Source organism: Bos mutus, chromosome 5, assembly GCF_027580195.1.
Source record: "Bos mutus isolate GX-2022 chromosome 5, NWIPB_WYAK_1.1, whole genome shotgun sequence".
Taxonomy (NCBI): domain Eukaryota; kingdom Metazoa; phylum Chordata; class Mammalia; order Artiodactyla; family Bovidae; genus Bos; species Bos mutus.
This window is the reverse complement of record NC_091621.1, coordinates 71,075,610-71,092,818: the sequence shown is the minus strand read 5'-3', so window position 1 is coordinate 71,092,818 and position 17,209 is coordinate 71,075,610.

Genomic DNA, 17,209 nt, shown 5'->3' with positions numbered 1-17,209 from the left:
CCCTTCTCCTCCTGCCCCCAATCCCTCCCAGCATCAAAGTCTTTTCCAATGAGTCAACTCTTCGCATGAGGTGGCCAAAGTACTAGAGTTTCAGCTTTAGCATCATTCCTTCCAAAGAACACCCAAGGCTGATCTCCTTTAGAATGGACTGGTTGGATCTCCTTGCAGTCCAAGGGACTCTCAAGAGTCTTCTCCAACACCACAGTTCAAAAGCATCAATTCTTTGGTGCTCAGCTTTCTTCACAGTCCAACTCTCACATCCATACATGACCTCTGGAAAAACCATAGCCTTGACTAGACAAACCTTTGTTGGCAAAGTAATGTCTCTGCTTTTGAATATGCTATCTAGGTTGGTCATAACTTTCCTTCCAAGGAGTAAGTGTCTTTTAATTTCATGGCTGCAGTCACCATCTGCAGTGATTTTGGAACCCAAAATAATCACTTGTAGGGGAACTTAATGACGGGTAGGTTTATTATTGATTGATGGCACACTTTCTAAGGAACTGGATATGTTCCAAATAGTAATGCAATCTGAACTAAACATTAACTTTGAAAAAAGTTAAACTAAGCCTTTATTCACTTCTGCTTTCACTTGGAAACTGAAGCTCAGTTCAGTTTCCTGTGTTTCTAGTACTCACTTTACATTATTGTATAGTAAAAATTGTTTTTGTGTGTAATGACTGTGGTAAACTTTCATTCATTCCATATATCTAAATTACTTTCTTGATCCTCTTGTTTTATATCAGTACAGCAAATCATTTATACTAGAAAGTTCACTGGACTGAGAGGTGGGAAAAATGAGACTGAGTCCTAATTCTAGCACTAATTAGCTGAATGATTTTGGGCAAATCACAGTAATACTTGAGTATCAGTTTCTTCATCCAAACCACAACCTATTTGAAATAGACAATCAAAAGCCCCTTTCAGGGCTAAATTTCATTTATTCATTTCTTCAATATTTATTTATGATCTTTTGGATATACAGATCTTCTTTGACTTATGATGGTGTTCATCCTGATAAACCCATTGAAAACTGAAAATATCCTAAGTTAAAATGCATTTAATACACCTACTGAATATCATAGCTTAGCCTAACCTAGCTTAAAAGGTCTCAGAAGACTAACATTGCCTATAGTTGGGCGAAATCATATAACACAAAGCCTATATTATAATAAAATGTTGAATAGCTCATGTAGTTTATTGAATACTATACTGAAAGTGAAAGCAGAATGGTTATCTGGGTGCAGGATGTGTATCAGTTATTTACACTCACAGTCACGTAGCTCCCTGGGAAATCCAGCTCCCTGCTACTGCCTGGCAACATGAAAGAGCATCCCAGTAAATATCACTAGGCTGGGAAAGGATCAAAACTCAAAATCTGAAGTATGATTTCTACTGAATGCGTTTCACTTTCACACCATTGTAAAGTCAAAAAATCATAAGGCAAACCACTATAAGTAGGGAGTATCTGTAGTATACACTATTAGGCATGAAACACTGGGAGTCAGACAAAATAAACATAAATCTTATACTCCAAGAGTTAGGCATTAAGCCAATGATCCCATGACTAAACACATAATGACACATTGTGAAGGACATGATAGGACTTGTGAAGGCAAATATAATGTTGGTGGATGATTACAATAGTGGGACCTGGAAGGGCTAATTGTGTTGGAAAGTCAAGAAATATTTTTTTTCTGAGGAAACAATAGTAGGCAATGGCCAGGTTTTGTTTGTTTGTTTTTAAAAAGGGGGGTGGGTGGGTAGGGAGTAGAGAGCATTCCTGGAATAAGAAACAGTCAGCAGAAAAACCTTGAAGCAGAAAAGAGCTTGGCCTGTTAAAGGAAGGCAAAGGTGGCTGTCAGGCTGGAGCATAGTGAACAAGGGGGAGAGTCATTCAAAGAGTGTGGACGGAGCCCTGACAGAGCTTTGCCTTCTCAGACTCCGGGTTCTATCTCAGTGCCACAGAGAACAACTGCCAAGTTTTTCCGAATTTCCTTGAATCTGAGATTTAGCCTCACTCTATTCCTGTCTGTAAGATCTGCATTCTACAAATCAAAAGAATAATAGAAAAGAAACTCAATCTACAAACGCTCAATTTTCTTTGGTGTATGAAGGAGTTAAGGCAATGTTTTCAGTGTTGGCTGCAGAATGAAATCACCTGGGAAGTTTTGATAATTTCCATTGCTTTGTTTCTCCTTTGGGGAAATTTGATCTAACTAGCCATGGGGTTGCTAAGAGTCCGACACGACTGAGCAACTTCACTTTCGCTTTTCACTTTCATGCATTGGAGAAGGAAATGGCAACCCACTCCAGTGTTCCTGCCTGGAGAATCCCAGGGACTGGGGAGCCTGGTTGGCTGCCATCTATGGGGTCACACAGAGTCAGACACGACTGAAGTGACTTAGCAGCAGCAGCAGCAGTCATGGGGTCGCTGAGAGTCGGACATGACTGAGCAGATTCACTTTCACTTTTCACTTTCATGCATTGGAGAAGGAAATGGCTACCCACTTCAGTGTTCTTGCCTGGAGAATCCCAGGGATAGGGGAGCCTGGTGGGCTGCCGTCTATGGGATCACACAGAGTCAAACATGACTGAAGTGACTTAGCAGCAGCAGCAGCAGCAGCCTGAAGTACATAGCAAGAGAGTTTCTAAAAGATTCTCTGTGATTCTAATGTGCAGCCAAAATTAAGAACAATTTGGAGGGAAAGCTAGAAAGCTCAGTTTTAGCAATTTGTGTTCACCACATATGCATCTAATTTCAGCACGAGTTTTTTTTTTTTCTTTTAAACAGCCCATATGTTTGCCAGGCACCGTTCTCACAAACGTAGACTTTGAAAAAGTAGTACTTCACAAAAGTAGACTCATAACTCTCACAATCAACCCATAATAATACTCACCATTTCCCCATTGGCTAAATAAGGAAATTGAAGCATAGAGCGTGAATGATTTGCCCAAGGCCACATCACTGGTAAATGCAGAGCTAGTATTTGAACTGAGGCATCTGGCTCCAAAATACATATTGTTATCTGCTTTGTTGTAAGACCTCTGTGGATTCAGAAGAGAGGAGACAGCTTGCATGCTTTCTACACTGCCAATGTCAACTGAAAGAAAAACACGCAACGTAAAAGTAGTGGGTTAAGTTTTATTCAACATCATACTGAGGACTATAACCCAGGAAACATTCTCTCAGTGCTGTGCTAAGTCACTTCAGTCGTGTCTGACTCTGTGCAACATTATACACTGTAGCCCACCAGGCTCCTCTGTTCACGGGATTCCCCAGGCAAGAATACTGGAGTGGATTGCCATTCCCTTCTCCAGGGGATCTCCTGGACCCAGGGATCGACCCTTACATCTACTCTGCACTGGCGGGCAGTTTCTTTACCACTAGCGGCACCTGGGAAGCCCGTTCTCTCAGTAGCTCTAGGAAATTGCTCCAAAGAAGTAGGGGAAGACACAGTATACATGGGAGTTTTTTGGCTAGTTACACGTGGTTATACATTAAAAGATTACTGACGCGCACAACCTGGTAAAATTCTTGAATTCTAAAGAAATATTATTAATGCTACCATTTAGAAAGAATAAGCTGCTGGAAAAAAAAAAAAGATGCACCTTTGCATTACCTCTGTAACACTAGTAGCTTGAGAGAAAGCAAGTTAGCTATGATGTAATTAATCTGAGAATGTGCAATAATTCAGAGATAAGATCATTCCCATGCCTTGATTAGAAAAATATTAAAGAAAAGACAACAAATTAATATGCACAAATACTTCAAAACAGAAGCGGAAGAAACAGAATGAGCAATACACGTTGCTAGGCAAATGCACAGTTCCATATAAATAGCTGAGGATAGACTGGGCATGTGGAGAATACGTGTATAATATAAATAGGAAAACTTGAAATGAAAATCTAAGTGTCTAGAAGTGAAAGTATGAAACTCAGAGGGACAGTATAAGAAGAGAGGAATTAAAAGTTTCTAAGACCTCATGGATAGAGGGAAGAAGGAGGCAAGCAAACTTATTCTAAAGATCTTAACATATTGGTAACGAGAAGTGGAGGAGAAATACAGTTCCTCAGTGGAGGAAATTGTGTGTCTAGATAGGGCAATCTTTTGTGTTTTGTTTTCAAATAATAGTAGAAAAATGTGTGTCTGATTAAGAAATGTAATGGAAGGTTTTAATAGAACTGTTGAAGAGAGGGGAGAGTGAAATATTAACATGATTGAAACAGCTGAAATATGGAAAAGTATATGTAGAAAAGTAAGACATAAGTGTTACATATAAAGTATGAGGGAAGGAATAAAATAAAGAGATCATTATCCAAGGTGCCAACTCAATCATGTCCAACTCTCTGCAACCCCATGGGCCATAGCCCGCCAGGCTCCTCTGATTTCCCAGGCAAGAAAACTGGAGTGGGTTGCCATGGCCTTCTCCAGGGTGACCACCCTGGTGGCTCAGATGGTAAAGCGTCTACCTACAATGTGGGAGACCTGGGTTCGATCCCTGGGTTGGGAAGATCCTCTGGAGAAGGAAATGGGAGCGCACTCTAGTATTCTTACCTGGAAAATTCCATGGACGGAGGAATGTGATAGGTTATAGTCCATGGGGTCTCGAAGAGTTGGACACGATTGAGAGATTTCACTTTCTTCCTCCAGGGTATCTTCCCAACTCAGGGGTCAAATCCAAGTCTCTTCTCTTAAGCCTACCACATTGGCAGGTGGGTTCTTCACTACTAGCACCACCCGGGAAGCCCAGTCATTACACTAACTTTAAAAAGACAATACCCAGGGACTTCCCTGGTGGTTCAGCGGCTAAGGCCGCACACTCCCACTGCAGGTAGCCTTGATCCCTGGTCAGGGAACTAGATCCACCTAAAAATCCTGAGTGGCGGAACTAAGATTGGTGCAGTCAAATAAAAATAAATAAAAAGACAACATTCACATTAAAAGATAAAAAACTGTTTAAAAGAAGCATAATCAAACGATAGAACTGACAATTAAGGGAATAGGCAAAAGATATCAAGAAAATTCAAACAAAAAGAAAGCAGAGGAGACTTCTTCAGTGTTCCAGTGGTTAACAGCACTTCCACTCCAAGGAAGTGGATCCCCGGGTGGGGAATTAAGATCCCACATGTGGCAAGGCCAAAAAAAAAAAGCAGACTGGAATTTCTTTTTTTTTTTTTTTTGGCTACGTGGCATATGGTGTCTTAGTTCCTAGATCAGAGATCAAACCTGCAGCCCCCTGGTTGAAAGTGTAGTCTTAACCACTGGAACACGGGGGAAGACTCAAGACTAAATGGAATTTGAAGTTAAAAGTATTGACGTTATGTAATTTTTAAAGACACAGTTTGTGAAAAAGATGTAATTAAAAATGGTTATGCACCTAGCATCAGAGCGATCAGATATGTTAATCAAAACTATTAGAAATGCATGATAAAAAATGTGATATTTAGTTAAAGACTTAACTATATCCCTCTTAGAAATCAATTCTAGGAAAGCTAAATAAGTCAATTAACTTAATTAAATAGCTATATATAGGATCTTCATGCTTAAGTGCTCAGTGTCTAACTCTTTTTGACCCCTTGGATTGTAGCACGCCTCCTCTGTCCACACAGGATTTTTCAGGCAAGAATACTGGAGGAGGTTGCCATTTCCTCCTCCAGGGGATCTGCCTGAGCCCGGGATCAAAACTGCATCTCCTGTGTCTCCTGCATTGCAGGCAGATTCTTTACCACTGAGCCACTGGAGAGCCCATATAAAGGATCTTAGGTTCCTCTAATACACAATATTCATTTTGTTTCCTTGGAAATTTTACATTTATCACATACTTGTCCACATAGAAAAGTTTAACAAATTAAAAAAACAAATAGAGATATCACTGCCTACTTTTTTTCTAATCATAACCCGATAAAAATTAGAGGAAAATATATAGAAATGACAGAAAATGTAACTTCACTGAAATTAAGAAATACACTAATTTCTGTACCTTTGGATCAAAGAGTAAATCAAAGATAATTTATAAACTATGAAGCAATGAAAAGGAGAAGACTTCACACCAAAATGTAGGGAACATTCAAAAGCTGAACGTAGAAAGAAATCATTCTCTCTAAATAAATTTATTACTAGATAAGAAACAAAAATAAAGGAACGAAGTCTTTATCTTAAGAAATTAGAAAATTAACAAAGTGTACTATAACATTAAAATTTTTTTAAAAAATGCTGAAATTGAGGAAACAGGAAACAAAAATAATAGAAGAAACAAATAAGCTGGCTCTTTGAAAATAAACTAGATAAAGTTATAGGTCTACTTAAGTGAGAGAGAGCAACAGTTAGGTATGAGAAAAAAGGCATACAACGTATGCAGCAGAGACTAAAACCATTATGAGAATACTACTAGCAATTCTATGACAAGATACGTGTATATGTACGGCTGAGTCCCTTCACTGTTCACACTATCACGACACCGTTAATTAGACCAGGGAACTAGATCCCACATGCCGCAACTGAGACCTTGTGCAGCCACATAAGTAAATTAAATAAATCTGAAAATAAACATTTGAAAGCCTTGAATGAAACGGATAATTTCCTAGCAAAATATAAATTACCAAATATGTGTATTTTATATAAAATTACAGTCTTTACAAAAGAGATATTAAAGATGATTTTTTTTAAAAATTTGCCACTTAAAAAAGACTCCAGTACAAGATAGATTCACAGCTTTTAAGAACAGATAATTCTGTTCCATTTTTTAAAGTTATTGTTTATATAAGAAAGTTTTCCAATGTATTTTAGGACATGAGAATAAATTTTAAATATATTATTTTATGGAGGTAAAAACTATAGTCCTATCTCACAACTACAAATGTATAATTCTCTTTCAAAATTTAGTAAATAGAATCCATATATATATATAAAAAAAATAAAAATTAGGTTCAAACAAGATTTGTTTCAGGAATGCGATGTGTCTGAACATCAGGAAATGTAGCAATGTAATTCATTACTATGACAATTAAGGAGTGCCTAGAACAATTAAAGAGTGCTGAAGAGATCCAGTGAAATATTTATTAACTTAAGTAACAAATTATTTTATTTTATTCAAAAATAATAATAATAAAATTGAGTAATAATTAATTTATTTAAGTAATAAAACAATACTTATTTTGTTAACCAATAAAATACTAATCAATTATACTATTAGTAAGAGAAATTAGTAAGGTGGCTACATATCAAGACAATATATTAAATTAATTAGGTTTTTAATTTCTGGTAACAAGCATGTAGGAATGAAGAATGAGAAAAATATTCCACATTTTATTCATAATAGTTGAAAAACTATAGAATTCTTAGAAATAAGTTGGTCAAAAATATGAAAAGAAATTTATAAAATAATATAAAAACATTAGACCTAAAGAACTGGAAAATATACTATATTTGTAGATGGCAAAAGTTAGCATAAAAATAGTATTTCTACCCAAATTAATATATTATTATCATTCCAACCATGTTTATTATATAACTGGATAAAATGCTCCTAGCGTTTATATGAAAGAGTAAATGCTATAGGGGAGCCAAGAAAATTGTAAGAAATAAGAACAATAAAGTCATTACATTTTGAATGTTTAATATAAATATGCTGTCAAACCAATGTGATGTAATAGGAAAAGACAAAAAGTTTGATGAACTAAAATAAAGAAAATACTTTATATACATTGAATTTAAGAATCACAAGGATGATAGATTACCTGGAGTGAGGATAGATTTTGCACCGTTTTACATTCCCACCAAAAGTGACCAAGAGTTATCCTTTTAGAGTACTGATTTTGTTCAATCTACTTGAGGATCAACTTGATCCTTGTGAGGCTTATTATTAAGCTTTGCTACAGGGGATTCAGAGAAGACTTTACTCTGGGCTTTTTATTCTTACTCCTAAGGCCTGACTCTCTTGAAGGCTATACCTAATGCCCTGTATATGACAAGGTCTGTGACCGGTGTGAACACAAACTATTCTCTGCCCTGTGTGAACTCCAGGAATTGTTTTGCTTACTCCTTTTCCGTGGCAGTTTCTAAGATTCCTCTCACTCGTGTGCATATCAGTACTCAGATACTTGAGGAGAACCCTCTACAGTTCTCCAGACATCTGTCTTTGTGCCATGCCCTTCTCTCAAATTCTGTCTCAGAAATTCTAGCAGCTTCCACCTCCCTGAACTCCCATATCTGCCTCCCCAACTTTTAAAATTATATTCCTTTGAAAATTTTACAGCATTTCTTGATGAGTATTAGATTTTGTTCTGGCAGAAAGTTAAGTTACTTTGAGGTCAACTTCATCTTTTTTTTAAAAAAATATTTATTTATTTATTTGGCTGCACCATGTCTTATTTGCCGTACACAAGATCTGCAGTCTTTGTTACCGTATGGAGGATCTAGTTTTCTGACCAGGGATCGAACCCTGGCCCCCTGCAGGGAAGTCCCCAGGGAAGTCCCCAGCCTCATCTTCTTGAGGTTTGAATTTAAGTGTGTTTTAGGTATGTGTATGTGTATCCTCTCCAATACTTTGGCCACCTGATGCGAAGAGCTGACTCATTAGAAAAGACCCTGATGCTGGGAAAGATTGAGGGCAGGAGGAGGAGTGACAGAGGATGAGACGGTTGGATGGCATCACCAACTCAATGGACATGAGTTTGGGTGAACTCCAGGACTTGGCGATGGACAGGGAGGCCTGGCGTGCTGCGGTTCATGGGGTCGCAGAGTCGGACACGACTGGGCGACTGAACTGAACTGAAGCCTTTATTTAGAACCAGTTTTGCTCCACTGCTAAGACGGAACCTCTGAGATCTCTACTTAACGACCCATTTATTCAATGAGGTCTCTTCATTCTGTCTGATGGGCACGAGAATCATCTCAAGGCTTGGGCGAGCTCTAGGAATTTTCTTGCATTAGATCCTCTGTAAACATTCTCTCCTCAGCAGTGTTTTGCCCAATCTCATGGAGTTTTCCTTTTCACACAACAAGACTAGAATTCAGTCTAAAAGAATCAAGGGAGGGACATCTGTGAACATTTCTGGGGTTCTCTTTCTAGTTCCTTCCTCTCTGAGTCACCCTCCCACATATTTTAGCTGTCTTGGCCTCCCTGAACTTTAATCTGTGTCTTCTCATCTTAATGAGGCTTTCTGGCACTGTGACGAAAATCGTCCTTAGGGAGAAAGTCAGGGCCTTCCTCGTGCTCACTTAGTTTGTTTCCCTTTGCTGAAGGATCACAGTCCTGCGCTGACTGTTGTCTAGTTGTTTTCGTATTTCCCCTACTTCCCCCGCTACTTTTTCTAGTTGTTTCAGTTAGGGGAAGGGGAGTCCCAGAACAGCAGAAAGACAGCCTTGACTTAGTAACCAGATTCTTTGTAACAGTCCCTGATGTTCTTAAAACTTAACATTATTTTAAGGTCAGATGTTTAGCAACCTTAGTTCCATCTGCAACTTTAATTCCCCTTTGTCATGTAACCTAACATATTCACAGTATCCAGAATTAGGATATAGACATCTTGGAGGTTGGGGACAGAGAGAGGTGGGACATTATTCTGCCTTCCACAATAGCCTATGAGTCAAAGAGGAAATCTCACAAGGAAAAAAAAAATATATATATATATATATATTTTTTTTAATGTGGCTTCCCTGGTAGCTCAGCTGGTAAAGAATCTGCCTGCAATTTGGGAGACCTGGGTTCAATCCCTGAGTTGGGAAGATCCCCTGGAGGAGGGCATGGCAACCCACTCCAGTATTCTTGCCTGGAGAATGCCCGTGGACAGAGGAGCCTGGCGTGCTACAGGGCATGAGGTCACAAAAGAGACAGACACACCTGAGCGACTAAGCACAGCACAGCATATATTTTAACAGAGTGAAAGTGAAAATATATGGTGTTAAAATTTGTGAATGTGGCTATAACAAATACTTAGAAAACAATAAAGAGATTTTTTTCTGGTGGTCCAGTGGTTAAGAATCCACCTTGCAGTGCAAGGGGTGTGAGTTCAATCCCTGGTCAGGGAGCTAGTAAGTTCCCACATGCTTTGGGACAAGTAAACACGAGCTCCTGAACTAGAGAAGTCTGTATACCACAAAGAAGACCTAGCACAACCAAAATTCTAAAAAAGAAAGAAAGAAAAAAATGAAGATCTTAAATCAGTAATCTAAGCTTCTACCTTGAGAACCTGGAGGAAAAAGAGCAAATTAAGCAGAAGGCAGGAAATAACAAAGATTAGAATTCAGTAAAATTAAGAACTGAAAAATAACTGAGAAAATCAATGAAATCAACACTGATTCTTAGAAAGATAAATAATTAATACATTTCTTGCCAGACTGACCAATAAAAAAAAAACAGAATATACAATAACCAGTATCAGGAATAAAAGAAGAGGGATCACTATGTATCCATTAATACTAAAAAAGATATGAAGGAGATACCATGGACAATTTAAATTAAAGCCAGAGGTAGCCTGAGGAGAGTTTGCAACAGTAGTAAAAGGATGGGAAGAAGCTGAAGCCAGAAAAGTAAAGGAACTGACAGGTAGCCCAAGATGAACTTGATGACTATGATTTTGTATTGATGCACAAAGTCTAGGTGGCTCAGAAAATTTTTCCAGAAGTTAACTTGAAGGTTGGTGTTCTGTGATGATGCAGTGGAAATATTGAGTTGGCCAAAAAGTTCTTTCATGTTTTTCTTAAGATGTTATGGAAGACTCGAACGAATTTCTTTGCCAACCCAAAATAAGGATATAATAGAACCAAGAATGCTGGTCAGAGAGAATCTAGATGCTCAACGAGAAGTCCAAATGTATTGGAGGAGTCTGGGGATATGAGGGAGCTAGAAGTAGGGGGATGAAGAGGCCAAGAGCAGGCTGACAGAGAGATGGACTAGGGGATGAGGGTGAGTTTTCTACAGTACAGCTTCTCTGGAAATGTTCCCTCCTCGGCAGCTGTTCTTTGCACTCTCTCATGGAATTCCACCCTTCACCCACACGATTGGAATTTAATCTAAAAGATTTAAGTGAGAGACCTCTATGCAAATGGAGGTAGGGGGTTGGCAGCAGATGGAAGTTCAAGGAGTTAGAGGTTTGTGCAAATGCAGAAAATATATATATTGAAAAGGAAGGCCTGAGAGAGTTGGTATTTGGGAGATTTGGTCAGGTTTTCTTTGTATCTCTCATGTTCCAGACATTAATGGTCACAGAAGATAATGGAGAGCAAGGCAGACAGGTAGAGATATTGACTACCATAGAGCTTACAGCTTAAGTACTGATAGGTAAATGGGCAATTGTGATATTCAATGATACACACTAGGAAGCATCTAGAAATGGTATGGAGGAATGATAAAATTTTAAATGAGACCATACAAGACAGAAATGAATGGCCAAGAGGAGAAAACACTCAAGCACGTAGTACTGAGTGCTATAATCCTCAGCATACATCTGTACTACTTACAAACTTTCTATTAGACAGTCCACAGCTATCAAAAAGCTCTCCAAACTCAACATCACAAATCTCCTGTAAGAACTCTCAGCCAAATTATTTCACCAGGACAAAACAATTTTTCTAAGAAGCTTTTCTATCTCTACACTGATTTACTTCTCAAGATAGAATAGTCATTCAGGCCTAGTTCAAGTGGACAAATCTCTAGAATTTCCAGTTCCATTTAACTACTGATATTTAGTTTTAAAAAGTGAGACTGACTCAAACTGCAACCATTCTAACTGAACCTTTTCAGTTAGATACCTTCCTACGCATTGCTAGAACACAGTTCTATTGCCAAGTATGTTGAACATGCATTTCCATTTGATACAACCTCATGCTCTGTTTGGAGACGGCAATGGCACCCCACTCCAGTACTCTTGCCTGGAAAATCCCATGGACGGAGGAGCCTGGTGGCTGCAGTCCGTGGGGTGGCTAAGAGTCAGACACAACTGAGCGACTTCACTTTCACTTTTCACTTTCATGCATTGGAGGAGGAAATGGCAACCCACTCCAGTGTTCTTGCCTGGAGAATCCCAGGGATGGGGGAGCTGGTGGGCTGGTGTCTATGGGGTTGCACAGAGTTGGACACGACTGAAGTGACTTAGCAGCAGCATGCTCTGTTTATTTCAAAATACATGTAGAATTTATAAATGGAAAAATAAAAAGGACATTACTTTTAAATTGTTTGGCTTCTTTGTTTGCCCTCCCTTTTTCACTTTTGAGATTATATATTTTTACTATAAATTGATAAGTTCTGAGAATCTGCAAGTTTTGGTTTAAATTCCTTCTTTGACAGGAATATGTAAAATTTCTTGACACTTTTACTCACCATTGGCATCTGAGGGATAAATGGCTTGGAAACTGTTTCTTCTCCCTCCTCTAGCCCGTATGTCCCTTGGAATTTTCTTGTTTTCTACAACTCAGGAGAAAATTGACTTCAAAATCAGTCTTGACCGTACTCAGCCAACCTGGTAAACCTCACTGAGCTGCTAGTGCCCCCTTGTGCCCAGTGCTTACAATTTCAGCTCAGTTTCTGTTTGCTAGAAAGAGGTATGTGAACTGCTGCTTCACATGCATGAACTACGGCCTCTAAAAGCTAGAAAGAACCATAGAGAAATGAGATGAGGACCAACTGGAAGCTAGAGGCACATGGGCTGCACAGGAGAGAGTGGATACAAGAACAAGGAACAGACTCTCATGAAAAGGAGAAGGAAGTGTGAATGCCGAGTTGGCCGCTACCCCTTACCTTATGGTAGTTGTTTTCTGTGTTGCCTGCCACACATATAAGCGCTACAAAGGCAAAAATACTTGCCTGGCATTCAACGAAGGCTGTTTAATGACTGAGCAAGGAGAGAAACAAAAGGGTTTAATTCACAGAAAGTTCGCAGTAGATGATAGCTATTTTTCTTTGTATGATTATTCTTTGTTGTTTTCATTTAGTCGCTAAGTCCTGTCCGACTCTTTGTGACCTCATGGACTGTAGCCCGCCAGGCTCCTCTGTCCATGGGATTTCCCAGCCAAGAATACTAGAGTGATTTGCCATTTTCTTCTCCAGAGGATCTTCCTGACCCAGGCATTGAACTGGTATCTCCTGCATGGAAGGTAGATTCTTTAATTGCTGAGCCATCAGGTAAGCCCTGATTATTCTTAACAGATTCTTAAAATGAAAAAATTTTTGACAGTTTTATTTAACAAATCTCCATATGTCCAAGAGCATTTCCCAACCTCAGTATTTTATAGGCTTAGCTTTTTTTATTCACTTGTTTTAATTAACAAATATGAATTGAGCACTACATTCCAGGATCTGGAGATAAAAAATATGACAAACACAATTCTAGCCCCTAGAGGACAGCACATCAGACGGTTATATTGAAAATCCCTATCTTGCTGCCACTCTCCAAATTTCACCTCCCTCAGCTCTGGCAGCTGCAGGAATAATATCTCTACTTTGTTTCCTCCATTTCCTTTATTTTCTAATTGTATTCCTGTTTTGTCTCCACTTTATCTCCTCATACTGAACTTATTCTTTGTCAAATGATTGCACAATAAACTCAGATTTTTTGCACTTGTTCAGCTATACAGAAACATGCATCTATACCAGAATCAAAGGTGTGTTTGAATTCCCTTTTTGTCCCTAAGGAGAAACCTCATTAGAATAAGAATGTACTCCCTGTAACACTTGCTTAAAGGAAAATATGTTCATGGAGGATTATAAATACCTTGGGAATACAAGATGATTCTACATGAAGAAATGGAGCTGAGAAAACACTTAAATGACAATTTAAAAGACATACATAGATAATAGTGGCAACATTGGAAAGAGTTTTCTGAACTCTTGAGTTTCTCTCTCTCTCTTCTTTTTTTTTTTCGGCCACAAGGCATTTGGGAACTGTTTGCTGACCAGGGATTGAACCCTTGCCCCCTGCACTGGAAGCACAGTCTTAACCACTGGATCACTAGGGACGTCCCCAGTTTCTCATGCTTTTACTGCTTGTTCAGGAATACTGTGTTTGCCTCAATAATATTAATACACCCAGCGTTCATGGATGTGTGTGTGCTCAGTTGCGTCCGACTGTTTGTGACCCCGAGCACCGTAGCCCACCAGGCTCCTCTGTCCGTGGTATTTTCTGGGCAAGGATACTGGAGCGGGTTGCCATTTCCTACTCCAGAGGACCTTCCAGACCCAGGGAATAAACCTGCATCTCCTACATTGGCAGGTGGATTCTTTATGACTAGCGCCACCTAGGAAGTCCCTGATACACCCAGGAGATTTCTAATTATGATAGGCCCCAAAAGTGTACAGACTTTATTAGGCTAAAGCAGGGTTTTTCGACCTTTGGCATTATTTTAATTATCTTGCCAATTAACCTTGGCAGGATAATTCTTCACTGGGGCAGGGGAGGGGAGTTGTGCTGTGCATTGTAGAAGGTTTAGTCTCATTTCCAGCCTCTTCTCACTAAATGCCAGTAGCGAAAATGTCACCAGATGTTGCCAATGTCCCCTGGAGAGCATAATTACCTCTGGTTGAGAACTGCTGATCTACGTCCACCATTTTTAGTTCATTCCTGAGCATTACAAGTTTAATGCAACCCCTACCATTCTACTGAAACTATTAAACCAAGATCTCTAATTGCTACCTTGGAGCTAGTGACTGAGAGAGCACACACACACACACACGCATGCACACACACAGAAACCGGTAGACATTCGCAGGTCCTTATTTAACTTGAATTCTCCAAAGCATTTCAAGATTCTTTCTTTCTTAAGACATTCTCTTCTCCTTCACGTTGACTCCTAGTTTGCCTTTTACTCCTGTGGTCCCTCGAAGCTCCTATTTGTTGTTGTTTAGTTGCTCAGTCGTGTCCAACTCTTTGCGACCCCCTGGTCTGTAGCCCGTCACGCTCCTCTGTCCATGGGATTCTCCAGGCAAGAGTACTGCAGTGGGTAGCCATTTCTTTCTCCAGGAGATCTTCCCAACCCAGGGATCAAACCTGTGTCTCCTGAACTGCAGGCTGATTCATTACCACTCAGCCACCTGGGAAGCCCTTCGCCCACCCCTTAAAAGTCAATACTTTCAGGACTTTCCCAGTGGTCCAGTGGTTCAGAATCTTCCTGCCAATGCAGGGGACATGGGTTCAACCCCCGGTCCAGGAAGATTCCACATGCAGCTAAGCCCTATGCGCCACACCTGCTGAAGTCTGTGTGCCCCAAAGCTCATGCTCTGTACCATGAGAAGCCACTGCAGTGAGAGGCCTGAGCACTGCAACTAGAGTAACCTCCATTTGTTGTAACTAGAGACAGCTTGTGCACAGCAATGAAGAGCCAGTACAGCCAAAAAAAAAAAAAGTCTGTGATTTCAGGATTTGGTCCTAGGCCCTGGGGCTGCTGATTTTTACACACTCCCCCTGCAGGATCTCATTCACTTCCGTGGTCAATTTCTCTGTTTGTATTGATGACTCTCTCATCCTTGCCTCAGGCCCAGATTTCTCTCCTATACTAGCAGGTAGGGGTATTTCTATTTGGGAACTTCTCAAGCCTTCAAAACAAAAATGCCCCAAACCAAAAGAATATGACATTTTTTCCTTCTAGTATGTTCCTTATTTCAGTGAAAGGCATCACCATTTTCCAATTGCCTAAGCCAGAAATACAAGACTTCAGTCCCTTCTTATCTCTCTCACTTTGCTTAACCCTGTCTCCTAAAATCAGTGCTGTATAAACTTTAGTATGAATAAGAATCACAAGGAGAATTTGTTAAAACTCAGATTCCCCCAGAAATTCTGATTTAATGGGGATTGGGGGTGGGAGGGAGCAATGGTTTAGCATGCTATGGGCTTCCCTGATAGCTCAGTTGGTAAAGAATCTGCCTGCAAAGCAGGAGACCCTGGTTCAATTCCTGGGTCGGGAAGATCCCTTGGAGAAGGGATAGGCTACCCACTCCAGTATTCTTGGGCTTCCCTTGTGGCTTAGCTGGTAAAGAATTCGCCTGCAATGCAGAAGAGCTGGATTTGATCCTTGGGTTGGGAAGATCCCCTGGAGAAGGGAAAGGCTACCCACTCCAGTATTCTGGCCTGGAGGATTCCATGGACTGTACAGTCCATGGGGTCACAAAAGAGGGGACTGAAAATCTGAGAATCTGCATTTCTAACAGGCTTCCAGATGACCCTGATGGTCTGCAGACTACATTTTGTGTCACATCGTCCTAAAGGACTTCTCACTGTTTTTTATGATAAAGCCCCAAATTTTTAGCACGACATTCCAGGTTCCATATGATTTTATTTAGTTCTTTACATTCATTTCTTACCATGCTCATCTGATTCCTGGTGCTTGTTTAATGGCATGCTGTGTCTTGAAATCTGAATATTTATCTCATTCCTTGGCTGATTCTTACTCCTCTCTCAGTATTCAGATTACTCATTTATTCTACAGAGGGTACAAAGTTTTTGCCCACAAACAAGAAATTTTATTTTTCTAAAATTGAACTTACTTGTTTGACTTCTAGATAATAGAAATGGAATATCAGTGTTAGTAATCTTAGTCAGTTCAGAATGTCCTTCACATTCTGTCTGGGTTGCCTGGGTTGCCTGGATTGTATCAGTATTTGAGGGGACCTATTTTTACCAAATTCATTGATTGGACCAACACTGGGGCCCTAGCCCAGGTTGAGACCTATTGTCTCAGCTTCTTTTTCCACTCAGATTTGTAGTCAGATTTGACTGTGGCTCAGGTCATGAACTCATTATTGCCAAATTCAGACTTAAATTGAAGAAAGTAGGGAAAATCACTAGGCTATTAAGGTATGGCCTAAATCAAATCCCTTACAATTATACAGGGATTGACAAATAGATTCAAGTGACAAATACATTCAAAGAACTAGATTTGATAGAGTGCCTGAAGAACTATGGATGGAAATTCATAACACTGTATAGGAGGTGGATCAAAACCATCCCCAAGAAAAAGAAATGCAAAAAGATAAAATGGTTGTCTGAGAAGGCCTTACAAATACCTGAGAAGAGAAGCTAAAGGCAAAGAAGAAGAGGAAAGATGTACCCATCTGAATGCAGAGTTCCAAAGAATAGAAAGGAGAGATAAGAAAGCCTTCCTAAGTGATCAGTTCAAAGAAATAGAGGAAAATAATAGGATGGGAAAGATTAGAGATGTCTTCAAGAAAATTAGAGATACCAAAGGAACATTTCATGCAAAGATGGGCACAATAAA